This window comes from Dermacentor variabilis, unplaced genomic scaffold, assembly GCF_050947875.1.
Source record: "Dermacentor variabilis isolate Ectoservices unplaced genomic scaffold, ASM5094787v1 scaffold_14, whole genome shotgun sequence".
Lineage (NCBI taxonomy): Eukaryota > Metazoa > Arthropoda > Arachnida > Ixodida > Ixodidae > Dermacentor > Dermacentor variabilis.
The window spans coordinates 10,741,155-10,757,428 of NW_027460302.1; the positions used below are offsets into that span (position 1 = coordinate 10,741,155).

The 16,274-nt window shown below is 49.8% G+C and overlaps 1 non-coding gene across 1 annotated transcript; it reads left to right on the forward strand.

Annotated features, from left to right (window-relative positions):
* Nucleotides 1-9,682: 9,682 nt before the first annotated feature.
* LOC142567876 (small subunit ribosomal RNA) lies at nt 9,683-11,498 on the forward strand. The gene has a single exon (XR_012825280.1). It is a non-coding gene; the product is annotated as a small subunit ribosomal RNA (ribosomal RNA).
* The last annotated feature ends 4,776 nt before the right edge of the window (nt 11,499-16,274 follow it).

The following is a 16,274-nucleotide window of genomic DNA, read 5'->3' on the forward strand; positions in this document are numbered from 1 at the left end:
CATTTTCGTACTTGTTGTCCCCGTTGATTCCTGACCATTTGTTGCGCTTTGCGCGTCACCATTCCAATAGTCCCTACGCGGGGTGGGAGGCTTTGTTACACGAGGCTGTAGCACCTGTAAACCTGAAGCCTGCGGCAGGGCTGGGAAGTCTTTATCGGATGGGGTGCCGCGTGCTGACGCTCCATCCGCCTTTGGAAGAGCCCACGCCGCCCCGCGTACGATTTTGCTTAGGTGCGACTGCGAAAGCATGCTCGCGTGCCATGGTGTGCTCCGCATTTTCTACATTGTTCTTCGCATTCCGCGTCATTGTGCCCGAAGGCGCCACATCGCTTACAGAAAGGGGCGGTACATGCGTTAGCCATGTGGGCCCCGTCCCCACAGCGCGCACACACGCGCCGCATGCCCCGATATTCACACATGACACGGAAACCCTGAACTGTCAGAAAATTTGGGATGGGTTTGGTCATTTCTATCCTCACGACTCGCACACCATTCAGTTTATTAGACCGGTTGTTGGCCTTCGCGAACGAAATACTTTTGACTTTGCCATACTGCTGTAAAGCAAAGGACAACGATTCCGCCGACAAATACACAGGGTAGCGGTAAACATTGACAAAAGTTACTGGTGGTCCAACCGCGTCAACCGGCACTTTAACATTGTTAACAAAGAATCCTTCCGCTACCGTTAAAGTAGTCGCTTGTGTGGCATTGCGGGTACAAACGAGAAATCTTGCTCCGCCCATATGCTGAAGAGCCAAAACGCTATCTTCCCCAGCTGTACTTTCTATCGCGTCGATAAGGTCATCAATGGAAATGTCTCCGTCAGGAGCATCAAACAAAAAACAGTTTTCCCTCAAAGGGGTCTCACAGCTGGTCTCAGTGCTGGGGGGCGTTGCCATGCTGCTGCTGGCGTGGCTCCTCCGAAACTCGTGTCGGAACTAGGTTCCACTTGTGACGTGCAGCTGGCGCTGGGCGCCGCTCTACCCTGGTAGTCGGCGGGCTCAGCAGGTGGCGCTGGCTCCGCTATGGGTCGGGGGTTGGCCGGCGGCTCGACAGGGGGCGCTTGCAGAAGGGCTGGCTCCCGTGATCATCGGCCGCTCGGCAGGCGCTGGGGAGGCCCGCCGGGTTGCTCCGCCGCTCAGCAGATGGCACTCGGGCAGGCAGGAAAGCAGGCTGGCGGGTTGCTCCTGGACGAAAGGCGCTCGTAGACTCCTGGAGGTCCGGCGTGATCCCGACGCGACCTCCGGGGGGACGATGACGAAGCTTGACGAAGTCTTCTCGGCCTGGGGCAGCGTTCTTAGCCAAAAGGCCGAGAAGCGATGTCCTTCACTTCACTCCACTGTACTACTGCCTTGTGCGCGCCCTGCCGACATTGGTAACCTCAGCAACAGCGTGGGCAATTTTATAAAATTCAGCCTGTCTAGAGACTCTATGCTCTCTATCTGACGAATAAACTCGCGACGCCTCAGTCTTTCGCTATTAACGAAACGCTGTTGCGTAGAAACGAGACCCGAGTACAAGCTTGTTTGTAAGGCCAAACCAACGACGGCAACCTCGTAGAAAACGGAGCAAGCGAGCGGAAAACACGCGCAAGGGGAATGCTTACTTCCGTCTGAATGCGCCCGCTCGAGGTGACTTTCTTTGAGGCATTCGTTTCAAGCGCGAGCGCAAGTGTAATATACCACGCGCATTTCCTTCATTTCTTTTTATTTACCGCAAGGCCCACTGAAAATTTTGATACGGCACAGGCCGGGACGGATTGCAACGTGTAGAATCGACCGGTAGAATTAGGTAGCGTGCCCCATGCACGAAGACGAGCAACATAGAAGTGAATGAAAAAAATAAATATAGAAAAGACTGCGCACTCCTTCCAACCGGAAACAGAGGGGGGAGAAGAATCGCCATGTGAAGCACAGGTATTTTATGTTAAAAAAAAGTGCTACCTCATAATCTTTACCACTATCGCGCGCGCACGCGTGTGTATATGTATATATACACACACATATACATATATACGTACACAGACACAGACACACACACACACACACACACACACACACACACACACACACACACACACACACACACACACACACATATATATATATATATATATATACATACACACGCACACATGCTAGCATACCTTAAACGCAGCTGGAAAGCTCAGCCTTGCACAAGAAGAAAGGACCACCCCTTCCGCAATCGCCATTTGAAACATTTAAGTGAGGAACGTGAGTACAGCCAGGTCGTTCGAAACTGGCGCGCAAACGCATTGGCGCCATCTGTGTACAGAACTAGGAAAACCTACGGACTTTGCTATACAGAAATAAAGGTAGATGGCGCGAGCGAACGAGAGCCAGTGAGTGGGCTTCTTCGATTTTCCACTTTTGGCTACCCGCGGGCTGCCAGAGCCAGCCAGAGCGTCTTCGTTTTTCTCGGGTTGCTCCGCCCACCGCGCTACGCACTTCCGCCGGGCGTTCGTTTTGCTCGGGCTGGACGGTTCTGGCTACCCGCGGGCTGCCAGAACCTGCCAGGACGATTTTGGTCTGGCTGCTCTCTGGAAGTTCTCTGGCTAGCAGACGACTAAAAGAGGCGATGGGAGCTCGCCGCCATCTTTGTGGGGACCTGACGGATCGCAGCGCAGGCTCTAAGGGCCTTTTTACCTCGCTCAGCCAGCTGGCTACGGTCACCTTCGGTTGTTATAAAGTTCTAATGCATCGTACCGCCTTGCGAGGCGGTGCGATACGAGACGCGGCGAGCAATGGAAGTTGTGTTGTCACCTGTGTGTGTGTGTGTCTACCGTAAAGCGTCTATCCGTGCAGCGCGCCGCGCTCACATGTGTGCATGTTATCTTCGCCGTGTTCCACGCAGATTGTAGACATTCATTCCCGCACCGCAAATTTACCGACATCCTGTTTTTCCGCGTCTTGTCAAAGTGTATGATGAGAGACCGCAAACATCGTTAACGCCGGTGAGCGACGCGGTCGCTGCCAGCTTTCGGAGATATGATCATTTTCACGTGTAGAGTTTTCTCACTGCGCGCGTATCGTCGTTATCTTCTAAACTGTGTTCCGACTTGTGAGATGGTGCGATAGGCGAGGCGGCAAACTTTTAACTTGCTGGTCAGCGCTTGTCTCCTTTCGTTTTCGCGTCCTGCGTATACGTACATCTGATTTGTGTCTCGCAGGTTGCGGCTAGGTGCTTCTACGTTGCGGCGCCTTTTGCGGTTTCTGTGGTGATATCTCTTCCTGTTTCTAATGGGTGGTATCCTCTTTTTTTTTTCTACAATTAGCGAAGACGTCGCGGTTGCAGCTCCCGATTCCTTGCTCACTTCGCTCCGTTGCAGGATGTCTCTACGAGTGCTCCTCGGAGACGAAGAAACGGAAATTTTCCCGGCCCTCAATGATGACGGACTTCCTATCACAGAAAACGGCAACCCGGTCTACATTACCGCAGGTACAGTAAACTATTCCTCTCATGATTGCGATATTACTATTTGTGTAGCTTCTCATGCAATCTTAGCGCAGCGTGGTTTTGTTGTTGCAGAAGGCGTGCAAGTTCGAGTTCTTTATGGAGCGACAGAAGATGCAGTCCCAGGTCCCTCAAAGGAGAGGGCAGAGGAGATGTGGCCCGAGGCCAAAGTTTTGTTCCTTATTGAAATGTACAAGAGCTATCAATCCGATTTAAGAAATAGGAAGAAATCTAAACGACAGGTTTGGGAAAAGCTGGCGGACGCAATTAATCAGAGGTTTAATTGCGAAATGGTTTTTTCGCAAATAGAAAATAAGTGGAGATCGCTAGAAAAAAAGTACAGGCTAGTGAAGCAACATAACAGCATGTCTGGCAGTGACCGGAGGACCTGCGACTTTGAAGAGTGAGAAAACATTTTTAAACCCTTCCCTGCATGTTAGTTCGACTTAATTCGACATAATGCTCTCGCATGGCTGAGTGTTCGAGCTATATATTCTGCATGGTTAAAACACTTTTTCTCTGTGTTCTTTTGTAGGCACCTAATTGATGCTCAAAAATAGAAACTACTTCATAAATCAGCAAATCGACCAGATTTCAGCTTAATTCCAATGAGTCCACCGTTGTATAGCCGTCAACTTATTATTTATGAAGGTACATGCCGAAAAGCAGTCTGCCAATTAAAAGCTTGCACAAAAGTAGCCTTGATTTCGGTTTTTCAGGCAGCTGGCTGAGGTCTTCGAGACTATGCACTCGTTTAATCCTGTCTACGTCGCGTCGGCAGGACGTCGACGAGTATTGAGGCAAGTTACAATTCATTTTTTTTCTTATGGAAATGCATTGTGTGCATACCATCAATAATCACCTAGCTTCCATGCCTAAATAGCACCTATTCCTTATTGTAATTAAGTGATGAGGTAATAAGTAATATTATTACTGCTTGCTAGTTGTTCAGTGTAGAGTGCTGTTTATCTTGTAAAACAGTTGAACTTGGGGCACAATATTTTGCCACCAGTGCCCAGTCAGCTGTCTCAAGCCCCCAGTCGCCAGCAATCGAGAGTCCCCAGGCAAAGACAAGTAGGGGCAGCATATCGGAAGACGTGATGGAGCTGGACCCAGACTGTCCATCACCACTGCCCAGTCCAGCACAACAGCCCAGTCCTGCCCAGCAGCCCAGTCCTGCCCAGCAGCCCAGTCCTGCCCAGCAGCTGAGTCCTGCCCAGCAACCACCACAGGGCCCTTCAGGAAGACGACCTCGACAAGATCCAAACCGGGTGCTTATAGAAGGGTTTCTAAATTATCTAAAGCAGTCGGAAGAAAACAGAGAACGGCGCCACAATGAGCGCATGAGGCTTGATCAGGGGGCCCTGGCTGTCTTGCAGGAGGCCCTGGCTGTCTTGAAGCAGGTGGCAGATGCTGTTGTACATCAGCAGCAGCAGCCTGCTCCTGATGATAGCTAGCTTTTTCATAACATTTAAATTATAATTTATTTTATTTATGTCATCTTGTTTTCATTCATATAATTTTTTTCAATTTGTTACATATACTGTTCTTTTGTCTAGCCTTTCCTTAATACTTAAATTATAATGTTCATTTTAATTCTTTTATTGCACCTTTTCAATCATATAGATTGTTCTTTTTCATTTATTATATATTGTTCCTTTGCACCCTTTAATTGTTGTTGCCTAGCTTTTCCTTCATATTTAAATTATGTTAATTTTATTTGTTGCATTGTGCTTTTTTTTCATATCAACTGTTCCTTTTCACTTGTTATATATTCTTTTGTGCCATTTAACTGTAGTGTTGTACCTTTGTTATCTGTGAATTATTCTATTTGTGCGAGTTAAATTTATCCAAGGAATAAACATTTCATTGAAAAAAAAAATCTTGGGTTGTTGATTATCCAAATCCTGGCCATTATGCAACAAGTTTACATGTTGCAGTGTGGCCTAGCATGTATAGTGTGGGCTAAATAAATTTAGAGCCCCTAATTTTGTATTGAAATTTTGGCAATATTTATCTAGTCTGGTAGGATTTTCAATAAAGAAACAATATGCATGCAGTGAGGCAATTGTTCGGAAACTTGTAGTACGAAAATACACTAGTCAATGATGTAGTAGTGCCAACACGTGCTGTATGCACGTGTGAATGCATCGCAAAGAATACATGAGTAATACAAGTGCAAAGTATATTTATTGCAGTTACTGAGCATCATCAATACAGACCTGGTTCAGAAGAGCCATGAAAGTTATTTTTATCATTAAGAGAATAAAAGCTGACTGCCTTTCATATTTCTACTACTGCATTTCAAAAAGGGAACATCACGTGAATGTACTCCAAGATGTAGCACGTAGTAAACAACCCCAGGTTGCAGGCATAATGTGGGCTCGGATGAATAGTTAATCAAATTGTAAATTAGTTATCAAAAGGGTGCACAAATTGTGTAACACAATGGCACAGTAATCACATGAAAATACTAGAATGTATACAAACAATTAAAGAATCTCAATGAGTTGCATATATCAAGAGTAATATCTCTTGAGGATGAAGTGAACAAGCAAGAAAAAGTACATACACGTGTGCGCTCGACATCACAAAAGTAAGCATACAATGAAGAAACGAAGCTGGAAGTATATATGATTAAATTTCTGCACAATTGCAAGACACGTGAATATTAAAGAACTAGTGCAGGTATATAAAACAGGAGCATATATGAAAATTATATTGGTTTCAATTGATCAATGCGTGAGAATAAAAGCAAAGTAAAAAGAAAAAAAAAGAGGTACGCAAGTGGACGGATACTGAAAAAACGAAACGTATATGTGTGTGTGCCATGAGTACAGTAAGAGAATATATATCACAGTCAAGCCACAAATGTAAATAACCTTTGCGAACGAACCCTTATCAGGAACCCTTATACAGTACGTCGTGATTTAGAGGCTCTGGGCGATGCTGTCGCGGAAGGCAGCTGCCGACAGGGCTGGTGCGTCATCGTCTTCGGCGGGTTCAGCAGACGAGACGTCGGTACCGCTGTCGCTCGCCTCGAGGTCCTCCACGACGTCGCCGCATCGTCGAGCCTTGTTGTGCAGCACACAGGCTGCAAGTACAATCTGTACCGCCTGCTTGATGCTGCCGACATCAATATATAGCAGCCGCTGGAACCGCGCTTTGAGGATTCCGAAGGCCCCCTCAATTACTACTCGCTGCTTACTGTGCGCGTAGTTGAAGGCACTCATCCATGGCTGCCAGTTCGCCGTAGTCTGGCGGTAGGGTGGCAGCAACCACGTCGTCAAAGGATATGCAGCGTCCCCCAACAGATAGCCTCCTGCGGCGGTTAATGTATGGTGATAAAATAATTGAAACACACACAGACTGAATATGACACGAAAATATATACAGCTATATCAAACATTCGAGCTTCTACGCATCATCAGGGTATTCATTACTTGCCTGTGGGCATACATGCATGCATTTTCTGACCCCTTGCGTGCTATACTTAATTTAATTTTGCATTATAATAAATATGCATTAGTGTAACGAAATGAGGTGATTTCATACCTTCGCAATTGGCCGGTGCTTCGTCGTACACGAAGCTGTCCCGGAGAACACGAGCATCGTGGGCGCTCCCGGGAATTCCGATGAACACATCGATGAACAGCATATCTGCATTGCAGACCCCCTGAAGAATGATCGAGTGGAATTTCTTCCTGTTGTAATAACTTTGCTCAGACTCCGACGGCCTAGAAATGCGGACGTGACATCCATCGATGGCACCGATAACGTCCGGGAGTCCCGACCTGCGACGAACCAACCCCAAGAACGCCCGCTTGCTCCGCTCCTTTTCGTCGCGGTCAGGCCAGCAGACTTCTCTCGCACTTATGGAGAAGATGAAATCCAAGACACGGTTAAGTGCAGCGTGGACGGTTGATTCGCTGACATCGAACTTGTCGGCAATGTGATACATAGTTTGTTGCGTGCCTATGTACGTTAGCGCAATAAGAACCGTTTTCTCGGCCGAAATTCGGGGACGTCCTCGGGTACCTTCTGGGTAGTAGCTCGACGCCTCGAACTCCTCGACCAGGGCTCCACACGTGCTTCTTGAGAGCCGGAACAACTTCTTAAACTCAAATTCCAGGTACATTGGCACGACACTTTCAACGTACAAAGGCACCCTGTGCCGATCCTGTCTTTGCAGCTTCGTTAAATGGAGAACTAATGCGAACTCATCACCGATGAAATCTTCGTCGGCGTTGTCATTACGGGATGATCTCGCGAAAAGCAGGCTGAACAGCGATGTAGCCACTCGGAGGAGTTCTTCGGCAATCATGTTTACACGCGGAGAACGCGCAAGCGAGCAGACGACGCCGGCGCTCCTTCCGCGGCATTCGATTTTACGAACTGAGGCTCGCCTTCAAATTTCAGCCCACCTGACAATGACGCAATTTCCTCTCAGAACCGGAACTAGCTGGCGGCCGTCTGGCTGCCAGCGGGCTCCCAGAACTCCGAAAATCGAAGAAGCCCAGTAATGGCAGAAACGTCTTGGGAAGAGAGAAAAAAAACACGCAAAGGTTGTTGGCTTGTGGTAGCATTCTATTTTACAGCGAGTAAAAAGAGAAGAAGAACGTAAGAGAGGGAGACAAACAGGCGTGTTTCTTTAGAATGCAGAGCATGCAGCACACACTGTAAAGTGCCAAAGAGACGGGAAAAGCAGATGGCGCGAAGGTGTATGTCCTCAAAGCTTGAAAGCAATTTGTAAACTACAAGCTGTGCCGAAGTCAACCTACTCTCATCAGGTTGCTCCCGCCTCCAATTGCATTTGAATTAAAATTACAGTCGCCTCAAAGGCAAAGAGAGAGATAGAGAGAAAATAAATACACTCGCTTCGTGCAGCTGCACCCGTTCAAATTTTACAGCAAGAGCACTCCCGAAAGCGCAAAGCCCGCTGCTGCCCCGGCGGAATGCGCTCGCTTCAGGAAATCGCCGTGCTTGCCTCGGTAACCAAGAGGCGTCGCGCGGCAGACTGCTGCATTGTAGCACACTGGGAACCATGCAGACGTCGGCGATCGCCTCGACATCGCTAAGAGCGCTCGAAGAGACCAAGTCCGAAACGACGTCAGCCGGGGCGGCGGGAGCTCGATACCCTTCACGAAACTTATGCGTGTACACCGCCGCACGGCCACGACGGAATCGCTGGCATCATGCACGCAGCCCCATTGTGTCGTGCCGGGAACCGTGGAAACACCACGCAGACGTCGGCGTCGGCCCCGACATGGCTTCGAGCGCTCGAAGAGACAAAGTCCGAAACGACGTCAGCCGGGGCGTCGAGCACGCCGCCCGCGCTGGTCGCACTCGTGTTCGGAAATGGCGAAGGGGCCGCGCTAGCTTTCCTCGAATCGACCGGCCGGGGGCCGCCCCGCAGGGGGACCGAAAGGCGATCGTTCAGGAAACGGCACTGGCCATTCGCGAGAAATTGCCGTTCGCTCATTCGTTAGACGCGCTGCGCTTTCACGACTTCGGCATTGTGCTGCCGACGTAAGCTTTCAATCTTGCTCGCGGCGTTACGAGGCGGCACGATTTCCGCCAAACGCTCGTCGAAAGTGGCACGAGTTCGGCCCCATGGAGGTTTGGGTACTTATCGCTGCTATTATATGGGGGTCCCAGAGAGCAGTCGCCCCCAAAGCGACCTGGGTGATTGATGTGCGGCGGGGCTTCGTGCCCGTCAAGCGTGTCCCCGGTATCGCTCCTGTGGATCACACAGCTGACGTCTGCAGCCTCATCCGCTTGATGCGTTAGGGGCTGGTTATCGGACGACGCTTTTTCCACGATATCGAGGTGTGTTCCCCATCGACCTCGGACGAGTCAAATACGAAAGCGCCGAAGGCGCGGGCGTGACCCGTCGCCTGGCGGCTTTGCCGTCTCGGCTACGTTGCAAGTGTCGGTCGGTCCACCAGTGCTGCGGGCTCGAGAGAAACCGCAAGCCGCGATCGAGTTGACACAACCAGTCTATCGAGAATGTTGCGTGCTTCTTGCCGCGTGGCGATACCCGGCCCTGCGGGGAGGGCGCCGTAGCGAGCTCGAACGCCGTCGTCTCGGACTGTGCAAAGTGCTACACTTTGCGAGAACGAAGCGTGTTGGGGCGCCTGAAGGTGGCCTCGGCATCGCAAAAACGGCGTCCGGCCTGCTTGAAAGGCGGGACGCGCAGTTGAACGATTACCTGGTTGATCCTGCCAGTAATCATATCCTTGTCTCAAAGATTAAGCCATGCATGTCTAAGTACATGCCGAAATAAGGCGAAACCGCGAATGGCTCATTAAATCAGTTATGGTTCCTTAGATCGTTTCTTCCTACTTGGATAACTGTGGCAATTCTAGAGCTAATACATGCAGTGAGCCTGAAGCCCTTTGGGCGACGGGTGCTTTTATTAGACCAAGATCGATCGGGTTTGAGCCCGTATTGTGTGGTGACTCTGGATAACTTTGTGCTGATCGCATGGCCACGAGCCGGCGACGTTTCTTTCAAGTGTCTGCCTTATCAACTTTCGATGGTTGGTTACTTGCTTACCATGGTTGTTACGGGTAACGGAGAATCAGGGTAGGATTGCGGAGAGGGAGCCTGAGAAACGGCTACCACATCCAAGGAAGGCAGCAGGCGCGCAAATTACCCACTCCCGGCACGGGGAGGTAGTGACGAAAAATAACAATACGGGACTCTTTTGAGGCCCCGTAATTGAAATGAGTACACTCTAAATCCTTTAACGAGGATCAATTGGAGGGCAAGTCTGGTGCCAGCAGCCGCGGTAATTCCAGCTCCAATAGTGTCTACTAAAGCTGCTGCGGTTAAAAAGCTCGTAGTTGGATCTCAGTTCCAGACGAGTAGTGCATCTACCCGATGCGATCTCGGACTGAACATCCTGCCGGTCCTTTCTTGGTGCACTTCATTGTGTGCCTCGAGAAGGCCGGTGCTTTTACTTTGAAAAAATTAGAGTGCTCAACGCAGGCGAGTCGCCTGAATAAACTTGCATGGAATAATAGAACAAGACCTCGTTTCTGTTCTGTTGGTTTTTGGAATACGAGGTAATGATTATTAGGGACAGACGGGGGCATTCGTATTGCGGCGCTAAAGGTGAAATTCTTGGACCGTCGTCGCAAGACGAACTACTGCGAAAGCATTCGCCAAGAATGTTTTCTTTGATCAAGAACGAAAGTCAGAGGTTCGAAGGCGATCAGATACCGCCCTAGTTCTGACCATAAACGATGCCAACCAGCGATCCGCCTGAGTTACGCAAATGACTCGGCGGGCAGCTTCCGGGAAACCAAAGTGTTTGGGTTCCGGGGGAAGTATGGTTGCAAAGCTGAAACTTAAAGGAATTGGCGGAAGGGCACCACCAGGAGTGGAGCCTGCGGCTTAATTTGACTCAACACGGGAAAACTTACCCGGCCCGGACACTAGGAGGATTGACAGATTGAGAGCTCTTTCTTGATTCTGTGGATGGTGGTGCATGGCCGTTCTTATTTGGTGGAGCGATTTGTCTGGTTAATTCCGATAACGAACGAGACTCTAGCCTATTAAATAGGTGCGGGGTTCCCAGCACCTTACAACCTTCTTAGAGGGACAAGCGGCTCCTAGCCGCACGAAACAGAGCAATAACAGGTCTGTGATGCCCTTAGATGTCCGGGGCCGCACGCGCGCTACACTGAAGGAAGCAGCGTGTCTTTATCCCTGTCTGAAAAGACTGGGTAACCCGTGGAACTTCTTTCGTGATTGGGATAGGGGCTTGCAATTGTTCCCCTTGAAAGAGGAATTCCCAGTAAGCGCGAGTCATAAGCTCGCGTTGATTACGTCCCTGCCCTTTGTACACACCGCCCGTCGCTACTACCGATTGAGTGATTTAGTGAGGTCTTCGGACCGATGTCCGGCGCGGCCTTTCGGTTGCGCCGGTCTGTTGGAAAGATGACCAAACTTGATCATTTAGAGGAAGTAAAAGTCGTAACAAGGTTTCCGTAGGTGAACCTGCGGAAGGATCATTACCGGATTGTGAAGGGTGACGAGCGCCATTGTTTCAACCCCGTATGGGTGAAGCAGCTCGCTGCGCCCGACGCTTTCCGCCGCTGGCCCCGCTTGGACGCGGGGACGGCTATACCCGAACATGCCGGGGACTGCCTGAATATTGAGGGGCGCCCCGTGCCAAATTTGTTGCGCCCAGTGGACGCAGGCTGCAACCTTGGACGGTTGGCTTGGCCGCGCCCGCGGGTAGAAACGGCGTAACGCAGAATGTGTGGGCTTTCTGTCCACCTCGGCGCTCTTGCGCGGAAGGGGAGTAAGACGACCCGACCTGCTGCTTGGCCCAGTACGAGGGGAACGGCGAAGCGTGCGGTCGGTCAAGGAACTGACGGTCGAGAGCTGCTGCCGCTTAGTACACACGGAACCGTGGTGCGAGCGCTCTCCCGTCCTCCGCGGCAAACGCTGCCGAGTCTGAAAAGGCTGGCGGCTGCCGGTCGCTTCCTGCGGCGAGTAAGGAGTAACGACCCGACTTTGTTGCTGCCCAAGTACTAAAGGAACGGTGTGGCGCTCGGTCGGTCATGGAACTGGCGGGATGAGGGTGCGGCTGCCAAGTACGGAAGGAACCTTGGCCTAAAGCGCTCTCCTGTCCTCCGCGGCAAATGCCGCCGAGGCCGACAGGGCCCCAGTCAAGAAACCCAACAGGCTGTCAGCCTGTCAGCTTGTCGGCTATACGTTATTTTGGCTTGTAAGTCTGTCAGCCTGTAAGTCTGTCAGCCTGTAAGTCTGTCAGCCTGTAAGTCTGTCAGCCTGTAAGCCTGTCAGCCTGTAAGTCTGTCAGTTTGTAAGCCTGGCGGCCTGTAAGTCTGCTGATACCTACTATTGGCTGCCGCCTGAGGCAACATTCTCCGACGATCACATTGAGCGATAGCTTCACTTTTGCGAGATTTCACGATTCAGCCGTCAAGATTCTTGCATTTGCCCGACGCTTGTGTGCAGCTGTCCATTGTTGATCCTCGCAAAAGTGAAACTACCTCTGAAAGTGATCTTCTGAGAATACATCCCTATAGTGGTCTGCGTACCAAGCATGCTTGACTACGCTGATAGTTGCTGTATAGAAAATACACCTTTGATTGATCATTTCAAAGTTTTATTACACAGTAATACACCCGGCCTTCATAGAACTAGCATATTCATATATATCTAACACAGTTGAATCCCGCCACAATGAATACCGCTACAACGAATAATTTTTAATTCCCCGTCAGTATCCCATAGAAATTATAGCCCCAAGTTTCTCTGCACGAGCCATTTTTGGTGAGCGTTTCCGCTTCAACGAAATTTTCACAGTCAAAATCAAAACCAGAACAAGTGTTATTGGCAAAAGTTTAAGTTAAAACCAAAGCCGTAGTAAGCACGAAATCATGTGATAGCAGTTTCGCCATTTTGCGTTTTTTTTTTCGTGGTCACGTCACTCGCAGCGTGTCTCTTCGACAACGAGCTTTCATCCATGCGTGGGACGAGATGTCAACGCAAAACCCTTTCCCTCAAGCAGAAAGCTGAAATCATCACCCAAGCTGTGAGTGGAAGGAAGGAAGTGGCAATCGCTGAAGACTTTGGGATTCCGGCCAGTTTGCTGTGTACGATTCTAGGAAATAAGGACAGCGTAAAAAAGGCACTTGCTTCAGGCACATCTTCCAAGCACAAAAAGGTGACGCGGCCCCTCCATGAAGAGCTGGACAAGGTGGTGCATGCGTGGTGTGTTGAAGTACGAGGAAAGAACTTCCTCCTCAATGGAAGCATCGTCCAGCAAAAAGCCTTGAACCACGCCTGCCTACTCAGCATTGACGATTTTAAAGCCAGCGTTGGCTGGCTGAACTGTTTCAAGGTCCTCCATAACATCATCGGAAAAGTGTTGTGCAGCAAATCGATGTCCGCAGACGTTGACGGAGCTTGGAAGGTGAGCAATGTGGCCGGCATTTTAGGCAACTTCACGCCGGCAGACATCTACAATGCCAATGAGACTGGGCTATTCTACAAGATGTTGCCGGCCAGGATGCTCAACATTAAGGGGCAGCGCTGTCACGGCGGCAAACAGCAAAAAATGTGTGATGGTGCTGCTTTGCACAAACATGGATGGCTCAGACAAGCGTCCTCCATTAGGCATTGGAAAAGTGCCAAGCCGCACTGTTTCAAGGGATCCCGTAGCCTACCTTGCAGTACAAGGCGAACAAGTCATGGACGTCCCGCGCTATTTTCACAGAGTGGGTGGTGGCATTCGACTGCAACATGAAGCGGCAGGACCATAAAGTTTGCTTGCTTCTGGACAATTGATCAGACCATCACTCCGAAGAAGTCAAGCTCACTAACACGGAGCTGATGTTTTCCCCTACAAATTGCACATCTGTCCTACACCCTCTCGACCAGGGTGTGATTCTGAGCCTGAAGCGCGCTTACCGCGGGAGGTTAATTCAGCGGCTGCTCTTCAACAGTAAAACCGGCCAAGACACGAAGGTGGACATGTACGTGGCACTGCAAATTATGTCTGCTGCCTGGAACACACTGGGTCACTCAATAATTGCAAACTGTTTTAGGCACCCGGATTTGCCGAAGATCTATCCTTAGACTCTGACGTAGTAGTTCTGCGGAAATCCGCAAGGTGGAGAGAAGTAATGAATAAAGGGAAAATGAGACATCCACCTGTTCGTAGCAATTGCTACAAAGGAAACCCATACGGGTTCCTAAAAAGAAAAGCCTCATAGTTGAAGAAAAAGTCCCTGACCAGGACGAATTTTTCTTCAACTATGAGGCTTTTCTTTTGAGGAACCCGTATGGGTTTCCTTTGCAGCAATTGCTACGAACAGGTGGGTGTCTCATTTTCCCTTTATTCATTATCCTTAGACTCTGCTAGCGCAACACCGACGAAGAGGCGTCAGCGGCACCGGGGATCACGGCCGCCTGGAAAACACTGGAAAAAATGGGAAACGTGTTGCCTAATCTCGAGCTTGATGAATACATCGGTGCTGACGATTGTGCTATAGTTCATGAAGAGGTGAATGATGAGCAGATTATCAAAGCCGCCTGCAATGATGAAGACTCTTCTGATGTCGAAGATGACGTACAGGATGTGCCTGCTGAGGCAACTGCCTCACAGGTGATGGACGCTTTCGATGTAATGAGGAATTTTGTTGATATCCGTGATGACGATGTCGCGATGGGTCTGTAGACTGAATGTGAAAATCACGTGACAGCATTGCTCACCATGAAGCGCAAGCAAGCCATGCTTACAGATTTTTGGCATTAGAAGTTTTTGCTGCTGCTTGGGCAATTATTTCTGCGTTTCGTATCAAATTTCCGTGATAACGAAGAACGAATTTTTTTCGGGCACCGTAAATTTCGTTGTAGCGGGATTCAACTGCATATATAACTCCCCCTTTTCTTTTTGAAGCGGTCGCAAGTACGGGCTCCCACGTACCAAGATGTGAAATCAGCTTTACTTCGCTGGATGCAGAAAGCAAACGCAGCCCACCTTCCCGTCAATGGGATGATACTGCGGGAGATGGCCAGCGACTTGGCTCTACAACTTCGGCACGCAGAGTTCAAGTGTAGCAATGGATGGTTCAGCAGTTTTAAAGAGCGCAATAATTTGACCTTCGTAGCAGTCTGTGGCGAGAGCAGCAGCGCAAACAAGGTCATCGACGCCTGGAAGGAACACACGTTGGCTCCATTGCTTAGCGAGTACAGTACAGACGATGTGTACAACGTTGACAAGGCAGTCCTTTTTTACAAGATGCTGCAAACATTTGCAGTGAAGGACACCGCGGTCAAGGGTCAAAAGCAGGGCAAGGAAAGAATCGTTGTTCTGTTCAGTGCAAACATGTGTGGCAAACACAAGCTGCCGCTACTTGTAGTTGGAAAGAGTGGGAAGCCTCGCTGCTTTAAAAATGCACGGCTGCCGCCAGGAGATGAGCTTATCATACCGGCACAGCAAGAAAGCTTGGGTCACAGGCGCAATATTTGAAGATTATGTTCGGCAGGTTGGCCGCAAGTTCGCGGCCACAGGCAGGAATGTACTCTTCTTTGTTGATAATTGCCCAGCGCATGGCGTCATCCCACACTTGAAAGTTATCCAGATGGTATTTCTTCCTCCGAACACCACGTCGATCTCGCGGCCAATGGACCAAGGCGTCATTCAACACACAAGGAAGATTTACCGCCACCACCTGCTCGAGCGCATGCTCCTTTGCTTCGACAACGGCAAAGAGTACTCCATCGACCTCCTCGAGGCCATACGTGTTATTGTGTATGCATGGAGGCAAGTGGAACCCACTTTGGTCATGCGGTGTTTTGAACACGATGGCTTCTCGAAGGAAAGCACCGTCGATGTTGACTATTCACGTGCACTTGATGAAGATGGAGCTGAGTATTGTGACCGCATCAATGCCCTCTGCGCAGAGATAGCGAATCCAGTGCAGTTGGCTTCGCCGAGTATCTGAACTTTGAAAAAGATCAACAAACATGCTACTCAGATTTGGAGTGTGAAGCTACCGCTGATGCGGCCAATGTGCGATCACAGCGACAATGGCGGCGCTAACGAGCCCTTCCGAGCACCCGCTCTCGGGGAAGTTATCGGATTGCTGAATGTTATCCGCAGTTTTGTTGAGTGCTACTGTGGAAATTCTCAAAGGCTGCATGTAGTTGGTCAACTAGAAATAACATGACCCTTGGAGCCTCGAACTACAGGACGTGGCAAACCGAATTTGAAGATTTTCTGCGGTCCCAATGACTTCGAATTAACGAGGCAT